The sequence below is a fragment of the Stegostoma tigrinum genome, chromosome 1, assembly GCF_030684315.1.
Source record: "Stegostoma tigrinum isolate sSteTig4 chromosome 1, sSteTig4.hap1, whole genome shotgun sequence".
Classification (NCBI taxonomy): Eukaryota; Metazoa; Chordata; class Chondrichthyes; order Orectolobiformes; family Stegostomatidae; genus Stegostoma; species Stegostoma tigrinum.
Window position 1 is genome coordinate 188,707,580 of NC_081354.1, and position 13,937 is coordinate 188,721,516.

A 13,937-nucleotide genomic window follows, 5' to 3' on the forward strand; every position below is an offset into this window, starting at 1 on the left:
AGCCTGATCCCTGGGATGGCAGGTCTGATGTAAGGATCAGTTAGATCTATATTCACTGGAGTTTGAGGCAGTGGGGAACAACTCCAGCCTGCATTGCTCTGCCCTGACCTGCGTACTCCGCAAATACAGCTCCTCCCTGAGCGTGCACATTTCTCAGTTTCAAATGATTTCCTACTAATCACATGATTTCTCTGAACAGCAGTGAGATCTATTCACACTCTGGCTTTGCTGATTGGACTGTGAGCAAACAGAAACTGGAGGTCTGACCCATTTATATACACTCACAACTGTCAACCATCCAATTCACTGATCAGCCCGTCATTCTGCATCTTATATTCTTCATTGTTTTTAACCATTTAGCGCCATCACCTTCTATATTTCCAGTCACTTCAGGAGTGGAGCTGAGGGGGAGCAGCTTGGGAAGGTAAGTGATAGAAAAAACTGAATTTGGGGATTTGCAGTGTCGACATCAGTTGAGGAGCTGAGCTGGAGTGTTAAAATTGAATTCATGTTTAAATTACTGGTTATAACTTGCATGCACAATGAGATAATAAGCAGAGATATGAGAACAGTTAAAACACCTTTTTGTAAAAAACAAATACAAAGCTAGTGAAATATAATAAGGATGGAGGGACAGGGGACGTGTTATTCCTGCTTGATATGGGAGCTGGTAAACCCCACTGTTGTTCCAAGTGACCACATCCGTAGTAATGTGGCCGTTTTGGAGACATGGATAGAGCAGGGACAGGTTTGTAGGTTACATGAACCGCCTAGCCAAACTCGTCCTCAACCTCAACAACTTCTCTTTCGATTCCTCCCACTTCCTACAGACTAAGTGGATGGCCATGGGCACCCGCATGGGCCCCAGCTATGCCTGCCTCTTTGTAGGTCATGTGGAACAGTCCCTCTTCCGCACCTACACAGGCCCCAAACCACACCTCTTCCTCCGGTACATTGATGACTGTATCGGCACCACCTCTTGCTCCCCAGAGGAGCTCGAACAGTTCATTCACTTCAACAACACATTCCACCCCAACCTCAAGTTCACCTGGACCATCTCCAGCACATCCCTCACTTTCCTGGACCTCTCAGTCTCCATCTCAGGCAACCAGCTTGTAACTGACGTCCATTTCAAGCCCACCCACTCCCACAGCTACCTAGAATACACCCTCCTGCAAAAATTCCATCCCCTATTCCCAATTCCTCCGCCTGCATCGCATCTGCTCCCACGATGAGGCATTCCACTCCCGCGCATCCCAGATGTCCAAGTTCTTCAAGGACCGCAATTTTGCCCCCACAGTGGTTGAGAACGCCCTTGGCCGCGTCTCCCGCAACACATCCCTCACACCCCGCCCCCACCACCATCGCCCAAAGAGGATCCCCCTCGTTCTCACACACCACCCCACCAACCTCCGGATACAATGCATCATCCTCCGACACTTCCGCCATCTACAATCCGACCCCACCACCCAAGACATTTTTCCATCCCCACCCCTGTCTGCTTTCCGGAGAGACCACTCTCTCCGTGACTCCCTTGTTCGCGCCACACTGCCCTCCAACCCCACCACACCCGGCACCTTCCCCTGCAACCGCAGGAAATGCTACACTTGTCCCCACATCTCCTCCCTCACCCCCATCCCAGGCCCCAAGATCACTTTCCATATTAAGCAGAGGTTCACCTGCACATCTGCCAATGTGGTATACTGGATCCATGTACCCGGTGTGGCTTCCTCTACATTGGGGAAACCAAGTGGAGGCTTGGGGACCGCTTTGCAGAACACCTCCGCTCAGTTCGCAATAAACAACTGCACCTCCCAGTCGCAAACCATTTCCACAGCCCCTCCCATTCTTTAGATGACATGTCCATCATGGGCCTCCTGCACTGCCACAATGATGCCACCCGAAGGTTGCAGGAACAGCAACTCATATTCTGCTTGGGAACCCTGCAGCCCAATGGTATCAATGTGGACTTCACCAGCTTCAGAATCTCCCCATCCCCCACCGCATCCCAAAACCATCCCAGCTCGTCCCCTCCCCCCACTGCACCACACAACCAGCCCAGCTCTTCCCCTCCACTGCATCCCAAAACCAGCCCAGCCTGTCTCTGCCTCCCTACCGGTTCTTCCTCTCACCCATCCCTTCCTCCCACCCCAAGCCACACCTTCATTTCCTACCTACTAACCTCATCCCACCTCCTTGACCTGCCCGTCTTCCCTGGACTGACCTATCCCCACCCTACCTCCCCACCTACACTCTCCTCTCCACCTATCTTTCTTTCTCTCCATCTTCGGTCCGCCTCCCCCTCTCTCCCTATTTATTCCAGAACCCTCACCCCACCCCCCTCTCTGATGAAGGGTCTAGGCCCGAAACGTCAGCTTTTGTGTTCCTGAGATGCTGCTGGGCCTGCTGTGTTCACCCAGCTTCACACATTATTATCTTGGATTCTCCAGCATCTGCAGTTCCCATTATCTCTCATCACAGGAATGATTGTTGCATGTCCCAGGATTTAGATGTTTCAATAAGAACAGAAAAGATGGTATAAGGGTCGGAGTGTGGCATTGTTGGTCAAGGACAGTATTACAGTTGCAGAAAGGAAGTTTGGGGACTCATCAACTGAGGTAGTATGGGCTGAGGTTAGAAACAGGAAAGGCGACGTCACCTTGTTGGGAGTTTTTATCGGCCTCTGAATAGTTCCAGAGATGTAGAGGAAAGGACAGCAAAGATGATTCTCGATAGGAGTGAGAGAGACCGGGTAGTTGTCATGGGGGACTTCAACTTTCCAGATATTGACTGGGAACACTATAGTTCGAGTACTATAGATGTGTCAGTTTTTGTCCAGTGTGGACAGGAGGGCTTCCTGACACAGTATGTAGATAGGCCAATAAGGGGCAAAGCCACATTAGATTTGGTACTGGGTAATGAGCCTGGCCAGGTGTTAGATTTGGAAGTAGGTGAGCACTTTGGTGATACTGATCACAATTCTGTTATGTTTACTTTAGTGATGGAAAGGGATAGGTGTATACCACTGGGCAAGAGTTATAGCTGGGGGAAAGGCAATTACAATGAGATTAGGCAAGATTTAGGGAGCATAGGATGGGGAAGGAAACTGCAGGGGATGGGCACATTAGAAATGTGGAGCTTATTCAAGGAAAAGCTCCTGTGTGTCCCAGATAAGTATGTATCTGTCAGGCAGGGAGGAAGCTGTAGAGCGTGGGAGCCGTGGTTTACGAAGGCGGTGGAATCTCTGGTCAAGAGGAAAAAGAAGGCTTATGTTCGGATGATAAAATGTGAGGCTGGATGAACACAGCAGGCCAAGCAGCATCTCAGGAGCACAAAAGCTGACGTTTCGGGCCTAGACCCTTCATCAGAGAGGGGGATGGGGGGAGGGAACTGGAATAAATAGGGAGAGAGGGGGAGGCGGACCGAAGATGGAGAGTAAAGAAGATAGGTGGAGAGGGTGTAGGTGGGGAGGTAGGGAGGGGATAGGTCAGTCCAGGGAAGACGGACAGGTCAAGGAGGTGGGATGAGGTTAGTAGGTAGCTGGGGGTGCGGCTTGGGGTGGGAGGAAGGGATGGGTGTAATCTCTTCGGCCTTGAAACTGCTCGACCATGTCCTGAAGCAAACCAGGTACCACAGCCACATCACCTTCCTCAGCACCTGCCTACGGAATCAGATCATCCCCTAGGGACTACAGTCCACATTTCAGCCTTCCCAATTTGGCTCCAACCGTGACCACCTCTACACCCAGAATATTCAGACCCTTCAGAAGCGGTTCTCCCTGCGAGTCCTGAAACAGACACTCGCAGCCATGCGCCGGCACCTCCAGGCACTGCCATCCAGCCTGCCCCAGCTCAGAGCCTCCCTCTCCCAGACCTGCACAGGACCCCTGCTGTTTTTTATCCTCCGCAGGATCCACAGACTGAACACCCAGTTCCACTCAGCTTTACTGGACACCAAAAATCGCAAGTACAACCAACTCACTGGCCCCTGCCACCCACCAGAGGATTCCTGCGCCTCCCAAATCCCGACTCTGTCCCTGCCCCTCCCCCACCATGCACCCACCGCCATTGACCATGAGGACACGGCCGGAGACCCCACCGATGACGTCACATCGGCCTCCGCCGGCCACAGAACTTCCGGAACCGCTGCTGCAGTCACCACCTCCACGTCCAGGTACTACAGCCCACACACCACCCTCACCTCAGCTGCTGCCGCCCACCCCGAACCTCCCACCGCCGACGGAACCCCGCCCACGGTCGACGCCGACGGAACCCCGCCCACGGTCGACGCCGACGGAACCCCGCCCACGGTCGACGCCGACGGAACCCCGCCCACGGTCGACGGAACCCCGCCCACGGCCGACGGAACCCCGCCCACGTCCGACGGAACCCCGCCCACGGTCGACGCCGACAGAACCCCGCCCACGGCCGACGGAACCCCGCCCACGGCCGACGTCATCATCGCTCCGCCCACAACCTCCACAGCCTGCAACCCCAGAGGAGACAGCCACCCTGAGCCCTGCCGCATCTTCACCATCCCCCCAGACCTCCCACTGACTGAGGACGAACGGTCAGTCCTGAGCAAGGGGCTCACCTTTGTCCCCCTACAACTACACATCAACGAATACCAGTCACGGTCGGACATAGAGCAGTTTTTCCGCCGTCTTCGCCTGCATGCCTACTTCTTCAACCGGGAACCCAACCCTCCTTCCACTGACCCCTTCACCCGCTTCCAACACAAGTCCTCCTCCTGGACACCACCCCCAGGCCTCCTACCCTCCCTCGACCTCTTCATCTCCAACTGCCGTCGAGACATTAACCGCCTCAACCTCTCCACCCCTCTCACCCACTCCAACCTCTCCCCCGCAGAACGGGCAGCCCTCCGCTCCCTCCGCTCCAACCCCAACCTCACCATCAAACCCGCAGACAAGGGTGGCGCAGTGGTAGTATGGCGCACTGACCTCTACATCGCCGAGGCCAGACGCCAACTCTCCGACACCACCTCCTACCGCCTCCTCGATCATGACCCCACACCCGAGCACCAAACCATCATCTCCAACACCATCCATGACCTCATCACCTCAGGGGACCTCCCACCCACAGCCTCCACCCTCATTGTTCCCCAACGCCGCACGGCCCGTTTCTATCTCCTTCCCAAAATCCACAAACCTGCCTGCCCTGGTCGACCCATCGTCTCAGCCTGCTGCTGCCCCACCGAACTCATCTCCACCTATCTGGACTCCATTTTCTCCCCTTTGGTCCAGGAACTCCCCACCTACGTCCGTGACACCACCCACGCCCTCCACCTCCTCCAGGACTTCCAATTCCCTGGCCCCCAACACCTCATATTCACCATGGACGTCCAGTCCCTATACACCTGCATTCCGCATGGAGATGGCCTCCAGGCCCTCCGCTTCTTCCTGTCCCGCAGGCCCGACCAGTCCCCCTCCACCGACACCCTCATCCGCCTAGCTGAACTCGTCCTCACACTCAACAACTTCTCTTTTGACTCCTCCCACTTCCTACAGACTAAGGGGGTGGCCATGGGCACCCGCATGGGCCCCAGCTATGCCTGCCTCTTTGTAGGTTACGTGGAACAGTCCCTCTTCCGCACCTACACAGGCCCCAAACCCCACCTCTTCCTCCGGTACATTGATGACTGTATCGGCGCCGCCTCTTGCTCCCCAGAGGAGCTCGAACAGTTCATCCACTTCACCAACACCTTCCACCCCAACCTTCAGTTCACCTGGGCCATCTCCAACACATCCCTCACCTTCCTGGACCTCTCAGTCTCCATCTCAGGCAACCAGCTTGTAACTGAAGTCCACTTCAAGCCCACCGACTCCCACAGCTACCTAGAATACACCTCCTCCCACCCACCCTCCTGCAAAAATTCCATCCCCTATTCCCAATTCCTCCGCCTCCGCCGCATCTGCTCCCACGACAAGACATTCCACTCCCACACATCCCAGATGTCCAAGTTCTTTAAGGACCGCAACTTTCCCCCCACGGTGATCGAGAACGCCCTTGACCGCGTCTCCCACATTTCCCGCGACACATTCCTCACACCCCGCCCCCGCCACAACCGCCCCAAGAGGATCCCCCTCGTTCTCACACACCACCCTACCAACCTCCGGATACAACGCATTATCCTCCGACACTTCCGCCACTTACAATCCGACCCCACCACCCAAGACATTTTTCCATCCCCTCCCCTGTCTGCTTTCCGGAGAGACCACTCTCTCCGCGACTCCCTTGTTCGCTCCACACTGCCCTCCAACCCCACCACACCCGGCACCTTCCCCTGCAACCGCAGGAAATGCTACACTTGTCCCCACACCTCCTCCCTCACCCCCATCCCAGGCCCCAAGATGACATTCCACATCAAGCAGAGGTTCACCTGCACATCTACCAATGTGGTATACTGCATCCACTGTACCCGGTGCGGCTTCCTCTACATTGGAGAAACCAAGCGGAGGCTTGGGGACCGCTTTGCAGAACACCTCCGCTCAGTTCGCAAAAAACAACTGCACCTTCCAGTCGCAAAGCATTTCCACTCCCCCTCCCATTCTCTTGATGACATGTCCATCATGGGCCTCCTGCACTGCTACAATGATGCCACCCGAAGGTTGCAGGAACAGCAACTCATATTCCGCCTGGGAACCCTGCAGCCATATGGTATCAATGTGGACTTCACCAGTTTCAAAATCTCCCCTTCCCCTACTGCATCCCTCAACCAGCCCAGTTCGTCCCCTCGCCCCACTGCACCACACAACCAGCCCAGCTCTTCCCCCCCACCCACTGCATCCCAAAACCAGTCCAACCGGTCTCTGCCTCCCTAACCGGTTCTTCCTCTCACCCATCCCTTCCTCCCACCCCAAGCCGCACCCCCCGCTACCTACTAACCTCATCCCACCTCCTTGACCTGTCCGTCTTCCCTGGACTGACCTATCCCCTCCCTACCTCCCCACCTACACTCTCTCCACCTATCTTCTTCACTCTCCATCTTCGGTCCGCCTCCCCCTCTCTCCCTATTTATTCCAGTTCCCTCCCCCCATCCCCCTCTCTGATGAAGGGTCTAGGCCCGAAACGTCAGCTTTTGTGCTCCTGAGATGCTGCTTGGCCTGCTGTGTTCATCCAGCCTCACATTTTATTATCTTGGAATCTCCAGCATCTGCAGTCCCCATTATCTCTTATGTTCGGATGAGATGTGAAGGCTCAGTTAGGGCACTTGAGGGCTACGAGGTAGACAGGAAAGACCTAAAGAGAGCGCTCAGAAGAGCCGGGAGGAGACATGAGAAGTTGTTGGCGGATAGGATCAGGGTAAACCCTAAGGCTTTCTATAGGTATTTAAGGAATAAAAGAATGATGAAAGTAAGATTAGGCCCAATCAAGGATAGTAGTGGGAAGTTGTGTGTGGAGTCAGATGAGATAGGGGAAGCACGAAATGAATATTTCTCGACAGTATTCACTCTAGAAAATGACAATGTTGTCGAGGAGAATATTGAGATACAGGGTACTAGACTAGGTGGGATTGAGGTTCACAAGGAAGAGGTATTAGAAATCCTACAGAGTATGAAGATAGATAAGTCCCCTGGGCCGGATGGGACTTATCCTAGGATCCTCTGGGAAGCCAGGGAGGACATTGCCGAGCCTTTGGCATTGATCTTTAACTCGTCATTGTCTACAGGAATAGTGCCAGACGACTGGAGGATAGCAAATGTGGTTCCCCTGTTCAAGAAGGGGAGTAGAGACAACCCTGGTAATTATAGACCAGTGAGCCTTACCTCAGTTGTTGGTAAAGTGTTGGAAAAGGTTATAAGGGATAGAATTTATAATCATCTTGAAAAGAATAAATTGATTATGGATAGTCAGCACGGTTTTGTGAAGGGAAGGTCATGCCTCACAAACCTTATTGAGTTCTTTGAGAAGGTGACCAAACAGGTAGATGAGAGTAAACCGGTTGATGTGGTGTATATGGATTTCAGCAAGGCGTTCGATAAGGTTCCCCACAGTAGGCTATTGTACAAAATGCGGAGGAATGGGATTGTGGGAGATATAACAGTTTGGATCGGAAATTGGCTTGCTGAAAGAAGACAGAGGGTGGTGGTTGATGGGAAATGTTCATCCTGGAGTCCAATGACTAGTGGTGTACCGCAGGAGTCGGTGTTGGGTCCACTGCTGTTTGTCATTTTTATCAATGACCTGGATGAGGGCGTAGAAGGATGGGTTAGTAAACTTGCAGACAACATCATGGTCGGTGGAGTTGTGGACAGTGATGAAGGATGCTGTAGGTTGCAGAGAGACATAGATAACCTGCAGAGCTGGGCTGAGAGGTGGCAAATGGAGTTTAATGCGGACAAGTGTGAGGTGATGCACTTTGGTAGGAGTAGCCGGAAGGCAAAGTACTGGACTAACGGTAAGATTCTTGGTAGTGTAGATGAGCAGAGAGATCTCGGTGTCCATGTACACAGGTCCTTGAAAGTTACCACCCAGGTTGACAGGGCTGTTAAGAAGGCATACAGTGTTTTAGCTTTTATTAATAGAGGGATCAAGTTCCGAAACCAAGAGGTTATGTTGAAGCTGTACAAAACTCTGGTGCGGCTGCACTTGGAGTATTGCGTACAGTTCAGGTTATAAGAAGGATGTGGAAGCTTTGGAAAGGGTGCAGAGGAGATTTACTGGGATGTTGCCTGGTATGGAGGGAAGGTCTTACGAGGAAAGGCTGAGGGACTTGAGGCTGTTTTCATTGGAGAGAAGAAGGTTGAGAGGTGACTTAATTGAAACATATAAAATAATCAGAGGGTTAGATAGGGTGGATAGGGAGACCCTTTTTCCTAGGATGGTGATGGTGAGGATGAGGGGGCATAGCTTTAAATTGAGGGGTGAAAGATACAGGACACATGTCAGAGGTAGTTTCTTTACCCAGAGAGTAGTAAGGGAATGGAACGCTTTGCCTGCAACGGTAGTAGATTCGCCAACTTTAGGTACATTTAAGTCGTCATTGGATAAGCATATGGACGTACATGGAATAGTGTAGGTTAGATGGACTTGAGATCGGTATGACAGGTCGGCACAACATCGAGGGCCGAAGGGCCCATACTGTGCTGTAATGTTCTATGTTAAATGTTGGTGATGTATGAGGTGATGTAATTCAGCAGGAAGACAGCCAAATGACCAGATAAAATAAGAAGTGGAACACAATATGGGATGCAGGACCAGGGATACATGAGGAATATGTTCAGTGATGATTGAAAATGCCAGGACGCCTGGAGACAGCAGTTCATAAAGCTCAGGGATAATGGGAACTGCAGATGCTGGAGAGTCTGAGATAACAAAGTGTGGAGCTGGATGAACACAGCAGGCCAAGCAGCATCTGAAGAGCACAAAAGCTGAGGATATTTCGGGGATAGACCCTTCATCAGAAAAGGGGCATGGGGAGACGGTGCTGAAATAAACAGGGAGAGAGGGGGAGGCGGATCAAAGATGGACAGAGGAGAAGATAGGTGGAGAGGAGAGTATAGGTGGGGAGGTAGGGAGGGGATAGGTCAGCCCGGGGAGGACGGATAGGTCAAGGGGTGGGATGAGGTGTAGGAAATGGAGGTGCGGCTTAAAGTAGGAGGTGGGGATAGGTGAGAGTCAAAACAGGTTAGGGAGGCAGGGACGAGCTGGGCTGGTTTTGGGATGCGGTGTGGGGAGGGGAGATTTTGAAGCTGGTGAAATCCACATTGATACCATTGGGTTGCAGGGTTCCCAAGCGGAATATGAGTTGCTGTTCCTGCAATCTTTGGGTGGCATCATTATGGCACTGCAGGAGGCCAGGATGGACATGTCATCTAAAGAATGGGAGGTGGAGTTGAAATGGTTCGCGACTGGGAGGTGCAGTTGTTTATTGCGAACCGAGCGGAGGTGTTCTGCAAAGCGGTCCCCAAGCCTCCACTTGGTTTCCCCAATGTAGAGGAGCCACAATGGGAACAGTGGATGGCCCCAAGATGACTTTCCACATCAAGCAGACGTTCACCTGCACATCCGCCAATGTGGTATAGTGCATCCGCTGTACACGGTGTAGCTTCTTCTACACTGGGGAAACCAAGCGGAGGCTTGGGGACTGCTTTACTGAACACCTATGCTCGGTTCGCAGTAAACAACTGCACCTCCCAGTCGCGAACCATTTCAACTCCCGCACTCATTCCTGAGACGACATGTCCATCCTGGGCCTCCTGCAGTGCCACAATGATGCCACCAAAAGGTTGCAGGAACAGCAACTCATATTCCGCTTGGGAACCCTGCAGCCCAATGGTATCAATGTGCATTTCACAAATTTCAAAATCTCCCCTTCCCCCACCGCATCCCAAAACTAGCCCAGCTCGTCCCTGCCTCCCTAACCTGTTCTTCCTCTCACCTATCCCCTCCTCCCACCTCAAGCCGCAGCTCCATTTCCCACCTACTAACCTCATCCCGACTCCTTGAACTGTCCGTCCTCCCCAGACTGACCTATACCCTCCATATCTCCCCACCTATACTCTCTTGTCCACCTATCTTCTCCTCTATCCATGTTCGATCTGTCTCCCCTTCTCTACCTATTTATTTCAGAATTGTCTCCCCATTCCACTTTTCTGATGAAGGGTCTAGGCCTGAAACTTCAGCTTTTGTGCTCCTGAGATGCTGCTTGGCCTGCTGTGTTCATCCAGTTAATAAAGCTCATTGTGTTCTTAGTTTTAATAATAGGGATATAGAGAACAAAGTCCAGTAATACTGAAAGACATTTATTAGCCCTCAGCTCAAGTATTGTCTACAGTCATGGGCATCTCATTGTGGATCACTTGGGATTTGGGAATGTCGGGAAGATGTGGCTGTGGGAAAGAGAGATATGTAGAAGGTTAGGTGTAAATGCATTGCTTGAGTAATGAGGATAGATTGAAGAAGTTGTGACTGAGGGGTGATCTGACTAAGGTTTACAGAATCCTGAGTGGGATGAACAGAGGAGAAATGGAGAAGCTGTCCCTGCTCGGAAAAGAAAGAAGAACTGTGCGGCATAGATTTTAAAGTGAGGTGCGAACAAAGCAAGCATGGTGTGTGGGGAAAAATGTGCTATTTCACACAGCAAATTGATAGGGTTTGGAATGCCCTGCCTGGAAATGTGGTTGTGGCAGGTTCATATGAGGGATTGGGTGATTATTTGGTTAGAAATAGTGTGCAGGAGTACGGGGCAAAGGCAGGAGGAGCTCAGCACTTGGTAATGATGCTCATTCTCTTGTGGAGAGCAGAGGGGATGGGAGGAGGTGGAGGAGAAACGGGAGAGAGAGGGAAGGGGAGTGGGAGTGGGAAAGAGGGATATTTGGTAAGATATGGTGAGAGAACCAGCTCAGTTGCTCAGCGAGAATCACTCTTCTGAACCTGAAGCAACTTGTACTTTTCCCAAAACCATAAGATTGAGCTGCATGGTTCGTAATAAATACTTTACACGTGGAATCACCAAAAAAGGGGGACAATGCAGGTTCTGTTGAGGAGGAGGAAGAGTGAAGTATTGGAGATTATAACAAACAAGGGAGGGGAACAATGATAGGATTGGTATCTGTGGATAATTCACACGGACCATATTAAATGTTTCCCAGGCTGTTAAAAGAAGCCAGGAGGAGAAAGGGGAAGCTCTAACTATGATTTTCCAATCTTCACCAATTTATTGCCTTTCATTTTAACAGGACACCGTGAAGCTCGGAGGAACAAAGGGATCTTGGAGTGATTGTCCACAAGGGAGCAGGACAGGGTAAGAGGTTAGTTCAGAAGGCCGACAGGACACTGGCCTTTATCAAGGCAGAGATTATTCAAGCAGGCAGGCCATGTTGGAGCTGTGTCGGCCTTCTGGTTAGGCCACGTCTGGAGTATGGTGTGCAGTTCTGTCCACGGCCCTGTAGCGAGGATATGATTGTATTGGAGGGGGTAGGAAGGAGATTCACCAGGGTGTGGTCTGGGATGGAACAGTTTACTAATGAGGAGCAGCCGGATTAGGTCAGGTTTTCTCTGGAGCAGAGAATGACCTGATTGAGGTATGTAAGATTATGCAGGACATGGGCAGGAAGCAGCTATTCCCCTGAGTTGAAGGGTCTATAATAAATGAGCATAATCCAAAAGTGAAAGGCAGGAGATTAGAGGGGAGTTGAGGAAACCCTTTTCACTCAGAGGGTGGTGGGGGTCTGGAATGAACTGTCTGGGAGGGGCTTGAGGTGTTAAATCTCCCAACCCATAAAATGAATGAACACTCGAAGCCTTGTAAAATTGAAACTATTGGGCCAAGTGTGTCAAATTGGGGTCAGTGGAGGCAGTGATGTATCCTTTGTACCTGTACAGTCTCGATGGGCCGAAAAGCCTCTTTGGTATTGTCAGATTCTATGCACACATTCAGAGCTGGTAACTGAACTTGACAAGAGTGCTTGTGATCGCCATGCGATATTAATTCACTGAGTTTTGCGAACTGTATGGTAAATGGAAAAGTCCTGGGGAAAATGGATGAACAGAGAGATCTGGGAGTTCAGGTCCATTGTTCCCTGAAGGTGGCAACGCAGGTCAATAGGGTGGTCAAGAAGGCATATGGCATGCTTTCCTTCATTGGGCAGGGTATTGAGTACAAGAGTTGGCAGGTCATGTTGCAGTTGTACAGGACTTTGGTTCGGCCACATTTGGAGTACTGTGTACAGTTCTGGTCGCCACATTACCAAAAGGATGTGGATGCTTTGGAGAGGGTGCAGAGGAGGTTCACCAGGATGTTGCCTGGTATGGAGGGCGCTAGCTATGAAGAGAGGTTGAGTAGATTAGGATTATTTTCATTAGAAAGACGGAGATTGAGGGGGGACCTGATTGAGGTCTACAAAATCATGAGGGGTATAGACAGGGTGGATAGCAAGAAGCTTTTTCCCAGAGTGGGGGACTCAGTTACTAGGGGTCACAATTTCAAGGTGAGAGGGGAAATGTTTAAGGGAGATATGCGTGGAAAGTACTTAACACAGAGGGTGGTGGGGCCTGGAACACGTTACCAGCGGAGATGGTAGAGGTGGGCATGATAGTATCATTTAAGATGTATTGAGACAGTTGTATGGATGGGCAGGGAGCAGAGGGATACAGATCCTTGGAAAATAGGCGACAGGTTTAGATAGAGGATGTGGATTGGCGCAGGCTTAGAGGATTGAAGGGCCTGTTCCTGTGCTGTAATTTTCTTTGTTCTTTGAAAAACGTTGAGAGAATAAACTAACCAGAGTTAACCAATGAAATTAAGGAGCGGTATAAAGTTGAAAGATAAAGTATATAGGAAGGCAAAAGTCCATGATAAGAGATAATGGGAACTGCAGATGCTGGAGAATCCGAGATAACAAAGTGTGGAGCTGGATGAACACAGCAGGCCAAGCAGCATCTCAGGAGCACAAAAGCTGATGTTTCTGGCCTAGACCCTTCATCAGAGAGGGGGATGGAGAGAGGGTTCTGAAATAAATAGGGAGGGGGGGATGCAGACCGAAGATGGATGGAGGAAAAGATGGGTGGAGAGGAGAATATAAGTGGTGAGGTGGGGAGGGGATAGGCCAGTCCGGGGAGGATGGACAGGTCAAGGAGGCGGGATGAGGTTAGCGCACCTCCATTTCCCACCTACTAACCTCATCCTGCCTCCTTGACCTGTCCGTCCTCCCTGGACTGACCTATCCCCTCCCTACTTCCCCACCTATACTCTCTCCACCTATCTTCTTTTCTCTCCATCTTCGGTCCACCTCCCCCTCTCTCCCTATTTATTCCAGAACCCTCTCCCCATCCCCCTCTCTGATGAAGGATCTAGGCCCGAAACGTCAGCTTTTGTGCTCCTGAGATGCTGCTTGGCCTGCTGTGTTCATCCAGCCTCACATTTCATTATCTTGAATCCTGTCCAGTTTTCTATCAGGGTGACCAGAACAACAG

General features: G+C 51.5%; 1 protein-coding gene across 3 annotated transcripts in view; it reads left to right on the forward strand.

Moving 5' to 3' along the window:
• Window positions 1-266: 266 nt before the first annotated feature.
• LOC125459547 (interferon-induced very large GTPase 1-like) overlaps window positions 267-13,937 on the forward strand; it is a 30,393-nt gene continuing 16,722 nt past the window's right edge. The window contains exons 1-2 of one of the 3 annotated variants that reach the window (XM_048546128.2): window positions 267-424; window positions 11,702-11,773. The gene's annotated coding sequence lies outside the window, so the exon portion shown is untranslated. Of the gene's footprint in view, window positions 425-4,121; window positions 4,174-11,701; window positions 11,774-13,937 lie in introns of those variants that run through there. The other 2 variants (XM_048546118.2, XM_059650749.1) reach the window with 2 other exon arrangements.